This window comes from Oryctolagus cuniculus, chromosome 8 (assembly GCF_051225735.1).
Source record: "Oryctolagus cuniculus isolate XC-2025 breed Fujian yellow rabbit chromosome 8, ASM5122573v1, whole genome shotgun sequence".
Lineage (NCBI taxonomy): Eukaryota > Metazoa > Chordata > Mammalia > Lagomorpha > Leporidae > Oryctolagus > Oryctolagus cuniculus.
The window spans coordinates 22,415,782-22,432,781 of NC_142874.1; the positions used below are offsets into that span (position 1 = coordinate 22,415,782).

The 17,000-nt window shown below is 39.4% G+C and overlaps 2 protein-coding genes across 2 annotated transcripts in view; one reads left to right on the forward strand and one right to left on the reverse strand.

The window, feature by feature from the left end:
* The window catches only part of LOC149124909 (tolloid-like protein 1), a 174,889-nt gene that overhangs the window by 150,658 nt on the left and 7,231 nt on the right, over window positions 1-17,000 (reverse strand). The gene's annotated exons all lie outside the window — the stretch shown is intronic.
* LOC149124910 (uncharacterized) overlaps window positions 1-17,000 on the forward strand; it is a 54,514-nt gene that overhangs the window by 30,575 nt on the left and 6,939 nt on the right. The gene's annotated exons all lie outside the window — the stretch shown is intronic.

Consider the following 17,000-nt stretch of genomic DNA (forward strand, 5'->3'; position numbering starts at 1 on the left):
ATTGATTTTTTTCAACTTTTATTTAATAAATATAAATTTCCAAAGTACAACTTTTGAATTATAGCGTCTTTTCCCCCCATAACCTCCCTCCCCCCCACACCATCCCATCTCCCACTCCCTCTCCCATCCCATTCTTCATCAAGATTCATTTTCAATTATCTTTATATACAGAAGATCAACTTAGTATAGACTAAGTAAAGATTTCAACAGACTGCACCCACACAGACACACAAAGTATGGAGTACTGTTTGGGTAGTAGTTTTACTGTTAATTAGCATAGTACAACACATTAAGGACAGAGGTCCTACATGGGGAGTAAGTGCATAGTGACTCCTGTTGTTGACTTAACAATTGACACTCTTGTTTATGAGGTCAGTAATCACCCGAGGCACTTGTCATGAGCTGCCAAGGCTATGGAAGCCTCTTGAGTTCACAGACTCCGACCTTATTAGACAAGGCCATAGTCAAAGTGGAAGTTCTCTCCTCCCTTCAGAGAAAGGTACCGCCTTCTTTGATGGCCCATTCTTTCCGCTGGGATCTCACTCACAGATCAAACTTCTGTTTGTCATGGAAGGCCTTTATTTCACCTTCTTTTATAAATGAGAGTTTTGCAGGGTACAGTATTTTGGGTTGACAGTTTTTTCTCTTAAGACTTGGAGTGTATCTAGCCATTCTCTCCTAGCCTGTAAAGGTTTCTGATGAGAAGTCAGCTGTGAGTCTAACTGTAGACCCTTCAAAAGTAATGTGGTTCTTTTGTGCATATTTTAGAATCTGTTCTTTACATTTCACTGTGGAAAGTATACAATGTGTCATGGTGAAGATCTTTTCTGGTCGTGTCTATTGGGAGTTTTATGTACTTCCTCTTGGATGGCCCTTTCTTTCTCCAAATTGGAAGTTTGTAATCAATTAGTTTCTACTATTGGGATCAAGCTTAGTTTTATCTTTTCTTCTGCAGAGTATGTCCTGTTGGGAATTCTGGTGTATTTTTAATCTTAGGGGATACATTATCCCCAAAATTCTGATTTGGGTCTTTTTATAGTTTTCTTGTCACCTCAATCTCTCTTTTAGTTTTTTAAACACATGAAACACAATAATAATTACTTTAGTGTGATTATCTTGTAATCCTTTCATCTGTATTAATTTAGAGATACTTTTGAGTGATTGCTTTTTCCTCGTGATGAGTCATGTTTTCACAATTCTTTGCTACCTGGAACTTATTTTCAGATACCTTTTATTATGAAGATAATGTAATACTACTAAAGTTTGGGGAAATTGAGAAAAAAAATTATTATCCTGCTATTCTAACATCTTTCATTTTTATATCTCCTATACTTTTGTCCACATCATCTATATTTTACAAATATTACATAATACAGAATTAGAATTATTTCCATAAATATTAAGATACAAAAAAGGAAAGTACATATATACTTAGCATTCTAAAAAAACTCTAAAGCTCTTACTAGTTTTTATCTATATACATATCTCATTTAAAAAAAATTTTTTTGACAGGCAGAGTGGACAATGAGAGAAAGTTCTTCCGTTTTTTTCCATTGGTTCACCCTCCAATGGCCACTGCAGCTGGTGCACCACGCTGACCCGAAGCCAGGAGCCAGGTGCTTATCCTGATCTCCCATGCAGGTGCAGAGCCCAAGCACTTGGGCCATCCTCCACTGCACTCCTGGGCCATAGCAGAGAGCTGGACTGGAAGAGGAGCGACTGGGACAGAATCCAGCGCCCCGACAGGGACTAGAACCCGGGGGTGCTGACGCCGCAGGCAGAGGATTAGCCTAGTGAGCCCTGGCACCAGCCTCATTTTAAAATTTGTAACCAAAGTTTATACTCAAATTAATGTTTATATGCTATCATTTTATTACAAACATCTTTAACATCCTCTTATAGCCTTTTTTACTTTTTCTCCTAAATATTTTAGATTTGAAAAGGCTGTAAAATCATTTATGGATATTTTACATGTAAAGCAATTCAGTTATATGAAAGAAAATTTATATAGTCCCCACTCTATCCCAATGACATTTCCTACAGCAACAAGTTTTTTTTTTCTTTTTTTTTAACTTTTATTTAATGAATATAAATTTCCAAAGTACAGAATATTGATTACAATGGGCCGGCGCCGTGGCTCACTAGGCTAATCCTCCACCTTGCAGCGCCAGCACACTGGGTTCTAGTCCCGGTCGGGGCGCCGGATTCTGTCCCGGTTGCCCCTCTTCCAGGCCAGCTCTCTGCTGTGGCCCGGGAAGGCAGTGGAGGATGGCCCAAGTGCTTGGGCCCTGCACCCCATGGGAGACCAGGAAAAGTACCTGGCTCCTGCCTTCGGATCAGCGCGGTGTGCTGGCCGCAGCGCGCCAGCTGTGGTGGCCATTGGAGGGTGAACCAATGGCAAAAAGGAAGACCTTTCTCCCTGTCTCTCTCTCTCACTGTCCACTCTGCCTATCAAAAAGAAAAAAAAAATCCTACAGCAACAAGTTTTAACAGCCTATAGTGCATCCTTTCATGTCTATTTCCTTTTCTTCTATGTAACAACATAAAACATTAATTTAATTTTTATAGCTATTTTTGTCATTTAACAAACCACACATATATATCCAGATCTACAAATATGCTTATGATATATCTGTATATATATATCCACACAGATATACGGACATTTAGCCTAAAGGTTAAGAGGTCCATATTCCACATCTGAGTTAACTGTACTCAATTTCTGGATCCAGCTCCTGTTCCTGATTACAGCTTTCTGCTGATGCAGACTTTGGGATGTGATGATGAAAGTTCAAATAGTTGAGTTCCTGACACCCACGTGGGAGGCCTGGATTAAGTTTCTGCCTCTCAGCTACAGTCCCAACCAAGCCTCATCCTTTGTGGGCATTCGAGAAGTGAACCAAAACATCATAACGTGCTCTTTATGTCTTTAAGTCTTCTGCCTCTCAATAAATAAAATATGTAAAATATCTTTATTATATTCTCTACTAGAAATATAACATATTTTCAAACAATCTTCCTAATATTTTCATACATTTTGTTTTTCTTTTGCCTCTTAGGACAGTTCTGCAATACTGACTGAATGCCAGACATTACACTGATTGAATTTTAACTTGTGAGCTCCTAGATATGTTTATATGCCAGTAACTATTCTTGAATTCTGGTCTAGGAAATAGTTATTTTGATCTCTATTTTTTCCTCTCAATTTTGTTGGAAGGAACCACAGCAGTAGGCAAACTAGGAATAACACCAAAGTGCTTCTCAGTATCCCAGCTGATACACAACAAATTATGAAGGTTTTCACGTGGTGCTGTGTCGGATCATGCACTATCACTCGCTCTGTGTGAGCCCAAAGGTATCCTCCGATGATCCTTGTGGGTGGTTATTTCCTTAGCTCTGGGTGATCTCACTAGCCAGCTGAATATTTGGGTTGGACATTCTGCTGAACACAATAGGGGAATTCTCTGCGGAGTTCTTCCTCTGCACAGATCTCTCCTCTCTGCTACTTTGTCCTGAAAATTCTAGGTTCCTTCAACTCCTTGAACTCCCAACTCTATCTTCTCAACTCAGGGAGACTTCTGATTTCTGCCTGCCCCTCCCTCCCTGTTCTAGAGACAAGGAGCTGAGGAAAAACAAGACTCACCTCATTTACTTCGCATCACCCAGCTACCACTATCCTCGGTTGACCGATGCCCAAACTACTGCTATTAGAAACTGCTTTTCCATACAAGCTGCCCAGCTTGTTAGCTACTTCAAGCACAATGACAAATGTAGTTCCTGTTATGTCATATTGTAAAGAAGCAGTTCTCATAGCTTCAATTAAGATTTTACTCAGTCCCATATCAAGAAATATAATCATCAGATCAAATTGCATTAGAAACCTTGTTAAAGAAGTAGTTTATACATTATCAGCATTCTTTGGGAGTCATGAGATTACTTAGAGATCAGAAACTCCATCTTAGCTTACAGGCTCACTAATGATTCAAAGTGGAAAACACAATAATGAGTTACAGCAATCAATGGACTTTAGGAAGGCAGCTAGTATCTTGAAGATTAAATTGCCTTGTGTGGGGTCAGAATAATTTCTTTAACGAAGAAAATCTCAATTACCACAACCCAAATCAAGGCTAAAGAAGAATGAGTATCATGTGAAGGTACCAACCAGTATATGGAACCCAAGAGCTGGGAAGGGTGAGAGCCAGTGGAGTACCGATTCTGAGCTGCCTGACAGCAAAGTGTCAATTAGGCTAGCGTCATCCTCAAAACTGCTTCCCTCCCTTCCCAGTGCCTATGTTCCCAGAACATCTGTGAGCTTTCATGATAATGATTTTCAAGTTAATGATTTAATATTCATCCAGCAAAGATTATTTATGTTTTAAAAGAAAAAAAAAAGACAAACAGAGGGGGAGCACTGCTTAACGCCAAGAAGTCATTAATGGGCATATTTTCAGGAAACCATCATTAATCAGTAAACAATACATTGTGAGTGTATTTCTCATTTACCTCCATTCATATACCTAAGTTACCACCAACCCTGCCTATTAATCTGCACCTAATAGCTCAAACATGGTAACTGTGATTTGTTTAGGATTCAGAATTGAATTACAGTGCCTTTGATATGAGGTATTTGGAAATATAACCTCTAGCAGTACATTCAGAACCACCTTACCACAATTAAAGAGTAAGATTTCCTTTGAGGCCCTATAACTTAAGACAACACAGGACATTTTGAATGAGTGCAAATGTTAACTGAGGTCAAAGCTCTATTATCAAAAGTTTCAACAATCATGGGAGACTAGGCAAAGACAAATCTAGTTTATTTTAAATAAAGAAAAGAAAAAACTAAAAGCTTTGTTGATGGCTTTCAAATAGTTGAAGTGACCGAAACTGCTGACCTGCTTCTCAAAATTTCGATATCAATGAAATCACACTAAATATCAAACAAAATGTACAAACATATACCTCACTGACAAGTTTAAGAGGAAATCCTAGGTCCTCTTGCAAGACTAAAACATAATCAAACCTACCTGTGCAGAGCACATCAGTGCAGGTGGCTACCTCTTCACTCAAGCAGCATCTTTCCTTAAGAAATCCATGAATACTGGGGCCCGTGCTGTGGCGTGGTGGGTTAGGCCACCGCCTGCAGTGCCAGCATCCCATATGGGCACCGGTTTGAGACCCGGCTACTCCACTTCCAATCCAGCTCTCTGCTTTGGCCTGGGAAAGCAGTGGAAGATGGCCCAAGTGCTTGGGCCCTTGCACCCGTGTGGGAGACCTGGAAGAACCTCCTGGCTCCTGGCTCTGGATCAGCACAGCTCCGGCCATTGCAGACAACGGGGGTGTAAACCAGCAGATGGAAGACCTCTCTCTTTCCCTCTCTGCCTCTCCTTCTCTCTGTGTAATTCTGACTTTCAAATAAATAAATAAATCTTAAAAAAAGAAAACCAAAGAATACTTTGAGGTACAAATAGATGTTCTTTCCCCAAGTAGTTTGAATTGAATGCCTTCAGGTGAGGGGTATACATCTGCAATGAAATCTTCACAAATAATTAAAGTTCTGGGTTTATCATGCATAAAAAGAACTGAAGAATACCCTCAAAAGTCAGCTAAAATAAATAGTGATCTGGTTGTTATGAAATTTCCATATTAACCACATTACACATATGGTCTATTGCCATAGGAGCCCTTAAGTTATATTTAAAAAGTAGTGACAGACGAGCTTCAAATGAAACCACTTAATCATCCTAAATTTTAAGTCCTATGAGGAAATTCCGGTGATATTCAACATTTAAAAGCCTTTGTTAAGAGTACTGTTTTGCCACAGTGATAGCCTAGTCACTGGAGCTGAGCTTCTGGAATCACTGAAACTGCTGAATGAAATATCTGCAAAATGTCCCCGAACATATCAATAGATGGCAGAAGAGTAAAAAGAAATTACGGCTGAGAAGAGGAGGGGATCCAGAGACAGAAGCAGAAGGCTAAGGGCAGCTTTCAACAGAAAAGGAGACTCGGGCTGGGTTGACATGACCGCTGGATTCCAATGTATTGTAGGGATGGATCAAAGGACAGAGAATACGATCTGAGGTCCACTCAGACTAGAAACTCTCAAGTGACAACCCTCAAAACTCAGGATTACCTAATTTGGGACTCATAAGAGTGAAAACCAAGTTTGGACAACGCAAGGAACTTGCTCAAAAACTGCTCTTCCAGCAGCTTGAACTAAGGGAAGAAATGCCACTATCCTCTGAGACATCGTAAGCAAAAAACCATTCCCAAACGAGGTTTGTATTCTGAATTGATATTTCTATTTTGTAGTCTAACACTGCCAAGTAGAGAAATTAAAGTCCTGATCTGTTAGTACTTTCACACACCCATCAGAACCAAAGAAAAAAAACCTTTCATTAAATAATTAATTCCAATCTCCCACAAATTATTCAATTGTATTTACAAATCTTATATGACTTTGATAACAACATCCAAGAGTAAAAGAAATTAAAGACATATGAAGATAGAAACAGAAATCTTAAACTATTGATAAGCTAAATCACCATCAATGTAAAAAAAAGATTATATGCAGATTTGGTTCATCTCAAGAATGCTAAATAAGTTAATATTGGTTAGTCAATTATTCTAATTCACTACATTTAGAGGCTAAATAAGAATAATTACCATTTAAGGAAAAGCAGAATTCTTTAACCTGGTAAAAGGTATCTATGCTTTTTTTAAAAAAGATACTACATTGCATAATTGATAAGTAATTGAAAGCATTCCCTTTATAATTGAGAACAGAACAAGCGAGCTTTGAGTTATAACTTCTATTCAACATTGGAAGACTGTCAGCACAGCAATAAAATTAAATTAAATTACAAGCACAGGACCGAAAAGGAAGAAACAAAACTACATGCTTATTTGCAGATGACCTGATAGCCTTTTTGCAAAATACGGTGATAAAATATTTTGAAAGACTGAAAGGACATTTCATAAAAGTGAAAAATATCAAAATGAAATGTATTTCCTACACAACATCTACAAATGATTATAACGAATTTTTAAATATATATTGTCATAAAAAATAGAAAATATATTAATAACTCTACCAAAACCTGTATAAATTTTCCAGAGAAACATATTTAAAATTTATTAAACAGTATTAAAGAATGCTAAAAAATGTGTATGTATACCATATTCATGGACTAAAGACTCAATGTCATAAAAATAATCCTTACCAAATTAACCCATAGATTCAATGTAATTACAGTCAAAATCTAAACAATGAGACTTGACAAACTGAATTCCAAATTGATAAACATAAAAGTACAAATATAACCAAACTCCCAAACAACAACAACAGGAGAGGGCTTGTGATGCCAAAGGTCAAGAATTATGTGCTACTCAAAGGGATCTCAACACCAAATTCATTTGTTTTACAAAACACATGCATTTCATTGTTATTCTATGTTTCTTACATTGTTCATCTGTATCAGTGTCTATGTGGGCACTAAATTATGGAGCCACAGAAAAGTTCATTTAGACTCCTTTTACCTTTTAACTATCTTCACCTTCACCCCAAGGCCCTTTGGTTGGTCACTGGTCTCTTAAATTCAGTTCCTTTTCTGTGGTAACTGACAGTCCAAATGCATGCACTTACCCATGCTTACCTCCACTTTTACTAGAAGGTAAAAAGTCCCCCTGCTCCCAATTGCTCATTACTTCCTCCACCAACTACACCAGAGCAGCATTTACAGTCTCACATATCTTTAGAATGTGCCTGCAGTCAAGCCAATGATCTGCTTTAGATTTTCAGTAATCCCCCTTCTTACTGCCAACAGGATCAAGTTCACACCCTGAGTGTTAAAGATCCATTATGCTATATCTTCCAGAGTCGTTTCTGGCCAAAACCTAAACCGTTAGACACCCTTTGCTGTCCACACTAGACTAATTACTACTTGCTTTACTTTCACAACATTTATGAACTTCCACATCTTCAGCTTTTACCTTATTTGACTCTAAAATCTTGCCCCATCTTTCTTCCAGAGGGAAATATATATATATACATATATATATGTGTATATAAATGACTTCAAGATCCAAATTATATGTAACTAACCTTCTCTAAAAAGTCTTCTTGTACTTTCATATTGATAATTAAAACAAATATTATATTTTTTCTGGCAGATGTGGTAATATTTTCAGGAATGTAACACATCTGTATCCTCCAAGTACATTCCTGAAATACATCAAGTACAAAATATTGGCCATATTAACATCTTACAGTGCATCACAGTTTTCCAATTCCATGTACATTTAACCTTTAGATGTTTTATAGAATATGTATCACTATCCCCATGTTACACATGAAAGAACTTAATCTCAGAGAAGCATGATAAATAAATTAATAAAACAGAATCAGACACAATAGACCTAAGATTTGCATGTAGGTCTCCTACATAATATTCAGTGCTCTTAATTAAATTATACCACCTAGATTTATGTTATTAATTTTATTGGATTTCATTCTGTTCCACTATGAAAGCCTCCAAAATGAAACCTGGGAATGGTATTTTGGAGAATTTCGAAGTCTCCATTAGAAAAGGAAAACCATGTTGTACATAAAATAAGTTAACATGACAAAAAGAACAGTTCTTTAGCAGACAACTAGGATACACTGAAAGTCTGTGAAGTTGAGTTTGATGAAGACAATTAAAAAATACACACTTGTGTCAAGTGGAAGAATATTTTCAATGACATAGAAAGTGATGGATTAATATAAGAACCCAGCTTTTAATGTGCCGTGTAATTTGATAAAATGCTTCAAGCTGGAAAAAGTTCCCTGCAGTTTCCTTCCCTATACTTCCTGACAACTCCATCAGGAACACTGACCTCAAATTTGAGATAACTGAATGCTCTCCACACCCTGGCCATGTCCTAACTAATATCTCTCCTGTGAAACAAATTCCAGTGAGCAGCCTTCGATTCTGATGGGAATGTGACACAGACATGCTCAAATCAGAACAAGGGTCACACCTGCCCACCCTGACTCCCCTTTGGCAGTTTTTTTATTTAACTGATGAGCTGATGTCAGAAAAGGAACATGAGAAATTAAGCACAAACTATTTCCAAAACTAAACTTGGCAAACATGAGTCAGAGAATTTCAGGGCCTATTACAGCTGCAGACTGCTGGTTGCCATGATTGTGCTGGGACCTTGAATCTGAGGGCCTAGCAAGAGTGACCAGCAAAGGTGTCCCATCTCCCCTTTCCACTGTAAGTGGCCCTGGGGCACCCTGGTATCACTTGAGAGCAGCCCTTGCTTCCAACGCCAGAGGCACCAGGATTCAGAAAGCTTTAGGGCTTGAAATAGCCTGAGAGATTTCCAAGCCTTGGAGACTGAGGCTTGGGAAAACCAAGGAATTTCAAAACCACAGAAGAACAGTTCAAGTAAAAAGCCAGATTTCCATTTAATTTATCATTTGCTCTGCTTCTCCTGACCAGCAAACAAAGAAAACGTGAACTACATACCTCTAAATCTATGTAAGGATATAGTATGGCGAACAAAAATGTGTTTTTTTGATAGTAGAAAAACTTGGGGAAATCATGACAGCTAACTTGAAATATTAGAATGAGACTTTGAGGCCAAGTAAATGTGAACTATTTCTAAGTTACTGTTTAGGTAAGTATTGGTTGCATCTTACTCAGTACACTGTGAAATAACTAAGTCTAAAAAGTACTTATTTACACATTCTTGTGCTCCACACAGAGCTTTATTCTTCGTTATTCTTAAATAAAATCTCAGGAAAATTTTCTAATAACACATATTCTCATTATCATAATTTATTATAGTAATTATTTTCAGATGCTAAATTGAAATAACTTTAGCACACAATTATGTACTTATTAATGACCAATCATTTATACATAAACATCTACCTGCAAATGGTGAAGACTAAATCACATCAGGTATTGCATCTTATTTCATACTTCTGTGACCCCAAGATTAACCCATGTTTCATTCATAGTAGGTGCTTGATACATTTTTGATGCATTACTGAATATTTGTAACTCAGAGCCATGTGCTTGAACTTAGTTCTGTGTAAACACAGAATTGTGAGTACATGAGCTCTTCAAGTCAATCCAGATGGCAAATGAAATCTGAACCAGAAATTACTGAAAGGCTATACAGCCAAGAGCCTATTCACACATTAGTGAATGTGAATTGAAAATTGTTGATATATTTGAGTGTATTAGGCATATGAGCAAGGTCTGGAGAGTAACATATAGAAAATGTTTATATTGATTACATCTGATAACTTCCCACAAAAAAAAAAGGTCTACTTGGGGGTTTTATCCTCTCAATCACAAAATTTCATGGACTTAAGATATGAATGCATTTTGTATATGGTAAGAAAAAAAAAAGACCTTTATCCAACAAGTGTTTTTATAAAGATCATCTTTCCACACACACACAAAAAAAATGTAGTTGTGATTTAAAACAACCATCTGTGACCTCTATATTTATGTTATAGTGAAAAAAGTAGTTTTCTAAGTTTCTGACAAAGGGATGTGTATTTTACATTAATTAAATGCCTATAATAGGTGCGAGGGTTCGATGCAGCAGTTAGGATACTGCTTGGGTGATCTGCATTCCACACCAAAGTGCACTGGACTCCATTTCCCCTTCACTTCTGATTCCACCCTCCTGCTAACATGGACCCTGGGAGGAGGCAAGTGATAGATCAAGTAGTTGAGTCCTGGGCGTCTACATGGGAAACTCACACTGACTTCCAGTCTCCTGGATTTGACCTCTCCCAGCCCCAGCGTTTTGGGAGTGAATCAACAGATCTTTCTATGTTTGTCTCTGTCTCTCTCTCTCTCTGTATCTCTGTGCCTTTCAAATAAATGAAAATAAATACATTTTAAATTTTTAACTCTTATTTTAATACTATGAATATCACAATATCATGTCCATTTATAAATCAGAAAATTGAAACAGAAAGGACTTAAATAATCTGCCAAAATAACAGTGATTATGTGGGGGTGTTTGTATTAGAACCCATGTACCTCTCATTCCCAAATCTAAGTTATTAAAAAATCATTATTTTGTGTTCCTGAAACCTTGCTGTTAATTTCTGAAGCCAACTCAAATTTGTGAAAGACTACTCATGTGAAAAAAAGAGAGAGGGAGGGAGAGATAGAGAAAGGGAGAGAGAGAAAGCGAAGAAAAACTGTCCATGGCACACTTAATTTAAAATAAATAACTAATAAAATTTTTAAAATATTTTTAAAAAGGTGATATATATGCACCCACTATCCACTCAAGAGTTTGTATTATCTGATACATGAGAAACAACAAGGTGCTGTTCTCAAAAACATCCAGTTATCTACTTTCCAAGAATAACCACTGTTTTCTCACTCTTAGTCTTTGGTTCTATGTTATGGTTTTAATATTTTATACTTTTATATATAATTTATGCATATTTATATTTTCAACTAGCTATTTAAAGAAAAAAAATAAGTCCAGAATTCTGGATACAAATTTTGCATTCAGCATGAAGTGGCATCAGGCAAGTTATCTCAAAACACCTAACCACGAGTGCCATTCCAGTATACAGGTAAGGACGGCTGGGTCACTGCTTATGATGCAGGCGTCCCATATCAGAGTGCTGGTTCGGGGCCCGGCTGCTCTGCTTGTCATCCAGCTCCCCACTGATGCCTCTGGGAAAGAAGCAAATGACGGCACAGGTGCTTGGGACAATGATGCCCATGAAAGGGGCCAGAATGGAGCTCCTGGCAATTATCCTTAGCCTGAGCTGGTCCCAGCTGTTGCAGCCTTTTGGGGAGTGAACCAGAGGACAAAAGACATCTCCTTGTCTCGCTCTCTTTCTCTCTCTATCCTTCTTTCAAGTAAATAAATTATATATATATATATGATATGTATCATATATATCATATATATACACACACGCATTTATACATACATATGAAGTAATAGAATACTTGTTTTTGAAGCATACCGTTCTGTGTATGAAGTCCCTTTCCATTCCTGAGCTCTATTATATATACGGTAGAGATCTGTGCCTATAGTAAATATTTTAATCCTGGAACACACTGGAGATGTATCCTATATCAATATCATCTTTCTGTATGTCAACTCTTGGTCACTAGTCAACCCACAAAACTGCTTCCAAATCTCGTTCCAACAGAAACAAGGCAACCCAAGGCCCCTGAAGTGGGTCACTGCTTCTGTTATCCATTCCAGATAGCAAATCCCAATTATTCCAACCCTAGTCCACTCAGGACTGGGTATACAATATTCCTTCTTTTTAGAATACAAAATATGACAGTACCTCAAAATGCTCGTGGAAATGGAACTAAAAGACAAATTATATTTTGGTGCAAAAAATTTTATACTCCATGCATACATGGGTCCTTCAAAAAGTTTATGAAAAATTCATATTATGAAAAAAACTATGCATATATTTCAAAATATCTGTACCACAGTAAACTTATCTTTCATTTCCATTTTCCTTGAACCCTCGGGAGCCCCTTCAAATACATGAAATAAAAATTTCCCAGTTCTCAGCTTTAGAAAAGAGGCCGCAAGAAAGAGAGCCTGTTTTGCCAGATCTTGTGCTTACTCACTTGTTAGAGAACAAGTACAAGCAGGAATTCTTCGTCCTAGAAAACACGATAATTTGCTAAAAGTAAATAAGTTTTCTTCAAAGGAATTACAGTTTCGTCAATAACACATAGAGTATATTTTTTAAATGTGCCAGACATTCTATACTTCGGAAACCAGACTGGAGCTCTAAGAAGTTTCTTTGACCAAATTTTTTCCCTGAACTTTGTAAACCTTCAAACTTAGGGCTTTTAGACAAATTAGCATTGAAAAGGAGGAAGTTGTTTAAGCATATTCACATAGTATATTTGTTTTCTCAAAGGCATTACCCATCATTTATCACTCTCCTAAATCATATGCATCTGAAAAGATATTCCTTACACTTTTTATGGGCTCCTAGCCAGCATTTCAATGAATATTCAAAGAGAAAGTCTAAAGTGCTAAAGAACTTAGTGCATTACCACCCCAAACATCAAAGCCCCCAAACAAGGGACGCTAATGACTGCATTCTACTCTCACCCAACTCAATTCTTGCCTCCATAAATACAGAAAAGCTAAGGCCACATTTTTTATACTGAGAACCACACACAGCAGGGCCTCCCCGACACTATTTAGCTCTAAAATATTTCTCTAGCCTTATTAAAATTAGTCACACGCATCTTCATTTGTTTCACACATATCTGGAGCATTTTTATCTGTAAACACCAGGGAATATTTGCACAAGAATAGAAACTACACTATACACCAAGCAATTAAAAAACATTGGTCATGTTCTGACAATATAGCTTATAAAACGCAAGAACACTGAAGGCAAGATGTATTCTTATTCATAAAACCCAACTTCTATTCTTACTCATGAAACCCCATATGTATTCTTACTCATGAAATCCAGTGAATAGATGCTGGGATGCTGTCATGGGTCCCTTCCTAATTGCTAATCACAGACTGGCTTGATTATAAAGAAAAGAGGTTTATTTTGGTTCATACTTCTGGTTGAAGGGTTAGGGCCACATCTGGTGTTGGCCTTCTTGATGGCAGAGTCCAGAAGGGGCACAGGGCATCCCATGGTGACAGACAAAGAGTAGATGTCTGTGCGTGTATATGTGTGTATGTCCATCCTCTGGCAGCTTTAATATTTTTATTGGTTGATTGATTTGAAAATAAGCATTACAAGGCAGAGAGAAGGAGAGATTGTCCATTCGCTGGTTCACTTTCCAGATGGTCCCAATGGCCAGTGCTGGACCAGGCCAAACGCAGAGCCAGGAGTTTCCTCCAGGTCTACCACATGCATGGCAGGGGCCCAAGCATCTGGGTCACTTGGCACTGCTTTTCCCAGTCCATTAGCAGGAAGCAGGACTGGAAGCGAAGCAGCTGGGACATGAGCTGGTACCCATATAAGATACCACATTGTGGGCAACAGCTCTAACCACCATGTCATAATGCCAGCCCCTGGTCTCTCTTCTTAAAGAGCCATCAGCACTCAACTGAGACTCTACCCTGATGATTTTAGCAGATCCTAATCACTCCCAAAGAAGTCGCTTACAAACATCACAGAAGGACTAAGTGTCCACCCTCACCATGGGTATTAAACTCCAACATGAGGACTTGCATTGTGGCTAACAGGTTAAGCTTCCTCCCGCAATGCTGGCATCCCAAAGGGGCTCTTGTTGGAAACATGGCTGTTCTACTTCTGATCTAGTTGCCTGTTAATGTGCCTGGGAAAGCAGCAGAAGATGGCCCAAGTGCTTGGGCCCCTGCACCCACGTGGAAGACCTAGAAGAAGCTCCCAAGATCCCTAGCTTTGACATGGCCCAGCCCCAGTCATTGTGGTCATTTGGGGAATGAACCAGCAGACGGAGGATCTCTCTCTCTCTCTCTCTCTCTCTCTCTCTCTGTCTTCCTCTCTATGTCCTCTTCTCTTTTCAAATAATTAAAAAAATAAATCTTAAAATAAACTCCAACATAAATTTCAGAGGGGACAATCCACAGTCCAACCACAATAGTTGCCCATGGCACAAAGGTTCTCTCTTCAACTTTCAGTCTCATTATGTTTATGCTGGCTGGAGGGACCATCTGGAGGGTTCAAAGAAAGGCAGAAGGAATCCAGAAACCTAGGTTCAAGTTCTCACCGTGTACTACTTACTCCCTGTGATGACAGCCCCATCACGGAAACTTTCAGAGCCTCAGTTTCCTTATGTGTCCAAAGGAAATGATAAGGAAGGTCCATTTGATGATAAAGTTGAGAAGGTCAAAAGAATATGGGGAAGACAGGAGAGGCTACATGTTATCAAAGTAAAAATGTGAACAATGTGAAGACAGCATGAATGAGGAAGACAGTTCCCAGACGTGACACATATGGGTCTCAGGAGACATTTTCTTTCATGGGTCTTGACCCATCTGATGGTTTGCTAGTGATTCAGTGTTCCTCCCTGGGGTGTTTTAAGGATTTTGATTTCCATACAATGAGGTAGTCACATACTGCTTACTGATGAGGATGTGTTCCAAGAAATGTGTGTGATGTGTACTATGCAAACATCACAGAGTGCAATTACACAACATGCGTGCCACAAGGGCACTAGGTGACAACAGCCTTTGGGGAGCACTGTCATTCACCAGACTGTCACTAGGCAGCACATGACCATGAATTCTTCACCTCAAACACAAAATGCTATAAGCACTCAACTACTAGGCATCTCTGATCAGAAAAGGCTATGGCAGGTGTTGTGGTACAGGAGTGAGGAAGCCTCTTAGAGCATCCCATACTAGAGTGCCGGATTTGAGTCCTGGCTCCAGCTACTGCTCACTCAGGAAGGCAGGAGGTGACGCTCAGGCCCTTGGGTCTCTGCCACCCACATGGGGGACCCAGATGGAGTTTCAGGCTCCTGGCTTCAGCCCAACACAGCCCTGGCTGCTGCAGGCTTTGGGGAATGGACGATGAGCTAGCAAATAGAAGCTCGCTCTCCCTCCCTCTCTCTCTCTCTCTCTCTCTCCCTCCCTCTCTCTCTCCCTCCCTCCCTCTCTCTGCCTTTCAAATAAATAAAATAACTTCTAAAATTTTAAGAAGAGGAAAAATCAGAGCAGAGGAATAGAATACCATCTTTTTAGAACGGTCAGTCAGCTAAACTGATGCCAAAGTGGTTTCAGACATTGCACAAGAACCTGAGATTATCCTAATAAGCACTTCAAGTCCACTTGCGGCCAAGGAAGAGGGCTCAGAAGACACTGATATCAGCAACCTGGCCAGGAGCCACTGGAGGCGACTCCGTGGTACACAGTGCATGTGCTGACAGTTCAACAGGGATGAGAAATGTCAGGAATGAGGAAAGCGTTCCACTCTCTTTCGCCTCCATCTCTGCCTCCCCATCACATAAATCAGATGTCGTCAATGGAAAATCCAACACAGGCAATATCAGATGTTGACAGTAAATATGGTTTTATCTACATCTCAGTCACAGTTCTCCAGCTAGTAAGACAGGTGTAGTGTGTTTAAAATTGTTAAAGTGTTCTTTAAACACTGACTTAAGTGCTTCCAGTAGCAAACTGATACGTAAAATTAGATTTTGTTTGGAAAACTCAACATATGCAGAAGAGGCACTTCTGACCTGTAAAGGTATGGTTTTGATTTTCTAGAATTATTATCATTGGGGGAGGGAGTGAAGTTCCAAGTACTGGTTCACTCCCCCAAATGGCTGTAACACCAGGGATGGTCAAGGCTGGAGCCGGGAACTCCATCCAGGTCTCCCACACGGGCAGCAGCGGCTCAAGCTCTTGGGCCATAACTGCTGCTTTCCCAGGTATATCAGCCAGGAGCTGGAAGGGAAGCAGAGCATTCAATACTGGAACTAGCACTCCACTATGGGATACCAGCATAAAAATCTGTGGCTTTACCCGCTGTACCCCAACACCAGCCCTTAAGTAGCTGTTGTTGTTGTTGTTGTTGTTGTTGTTGTTTTTTTAGAAATACATGATTGCTAGCAAGTCTTTTACTTTTACTTTTTTATTTTTTGACAGGCAGAGTGGACAGTGAAGGAGAGAGAGACAGAGAGAAAGGTCTTCCTTTGCCATTGGTTCACCCTCCAATGGCCGCCGCGGCCGGCACACTGCGGCCGGCGCACCGCGCTGATCCGATGGCAGGAGCCAGGTGCTTCTCCTGGTCTCCCATGGGGTGCAGGGCCCAAGCACTTGGGCCATCCTCCACTGCACTCCCTGGCCACAGCAGAGAGCTGGCCTGGAAGAGGGGCAACCGGGACAGAATCCGGCGCCCCGACCGGGATTAGAACCCGGTGTGCCGGCGCCGCAAGGCGGAGGATTAGCCTAGTGAGCCGCGGCACCGGCCGTCTTTTACTTTCAACTACAAATATAAATTGTGACAGAAGAGCTGAGTA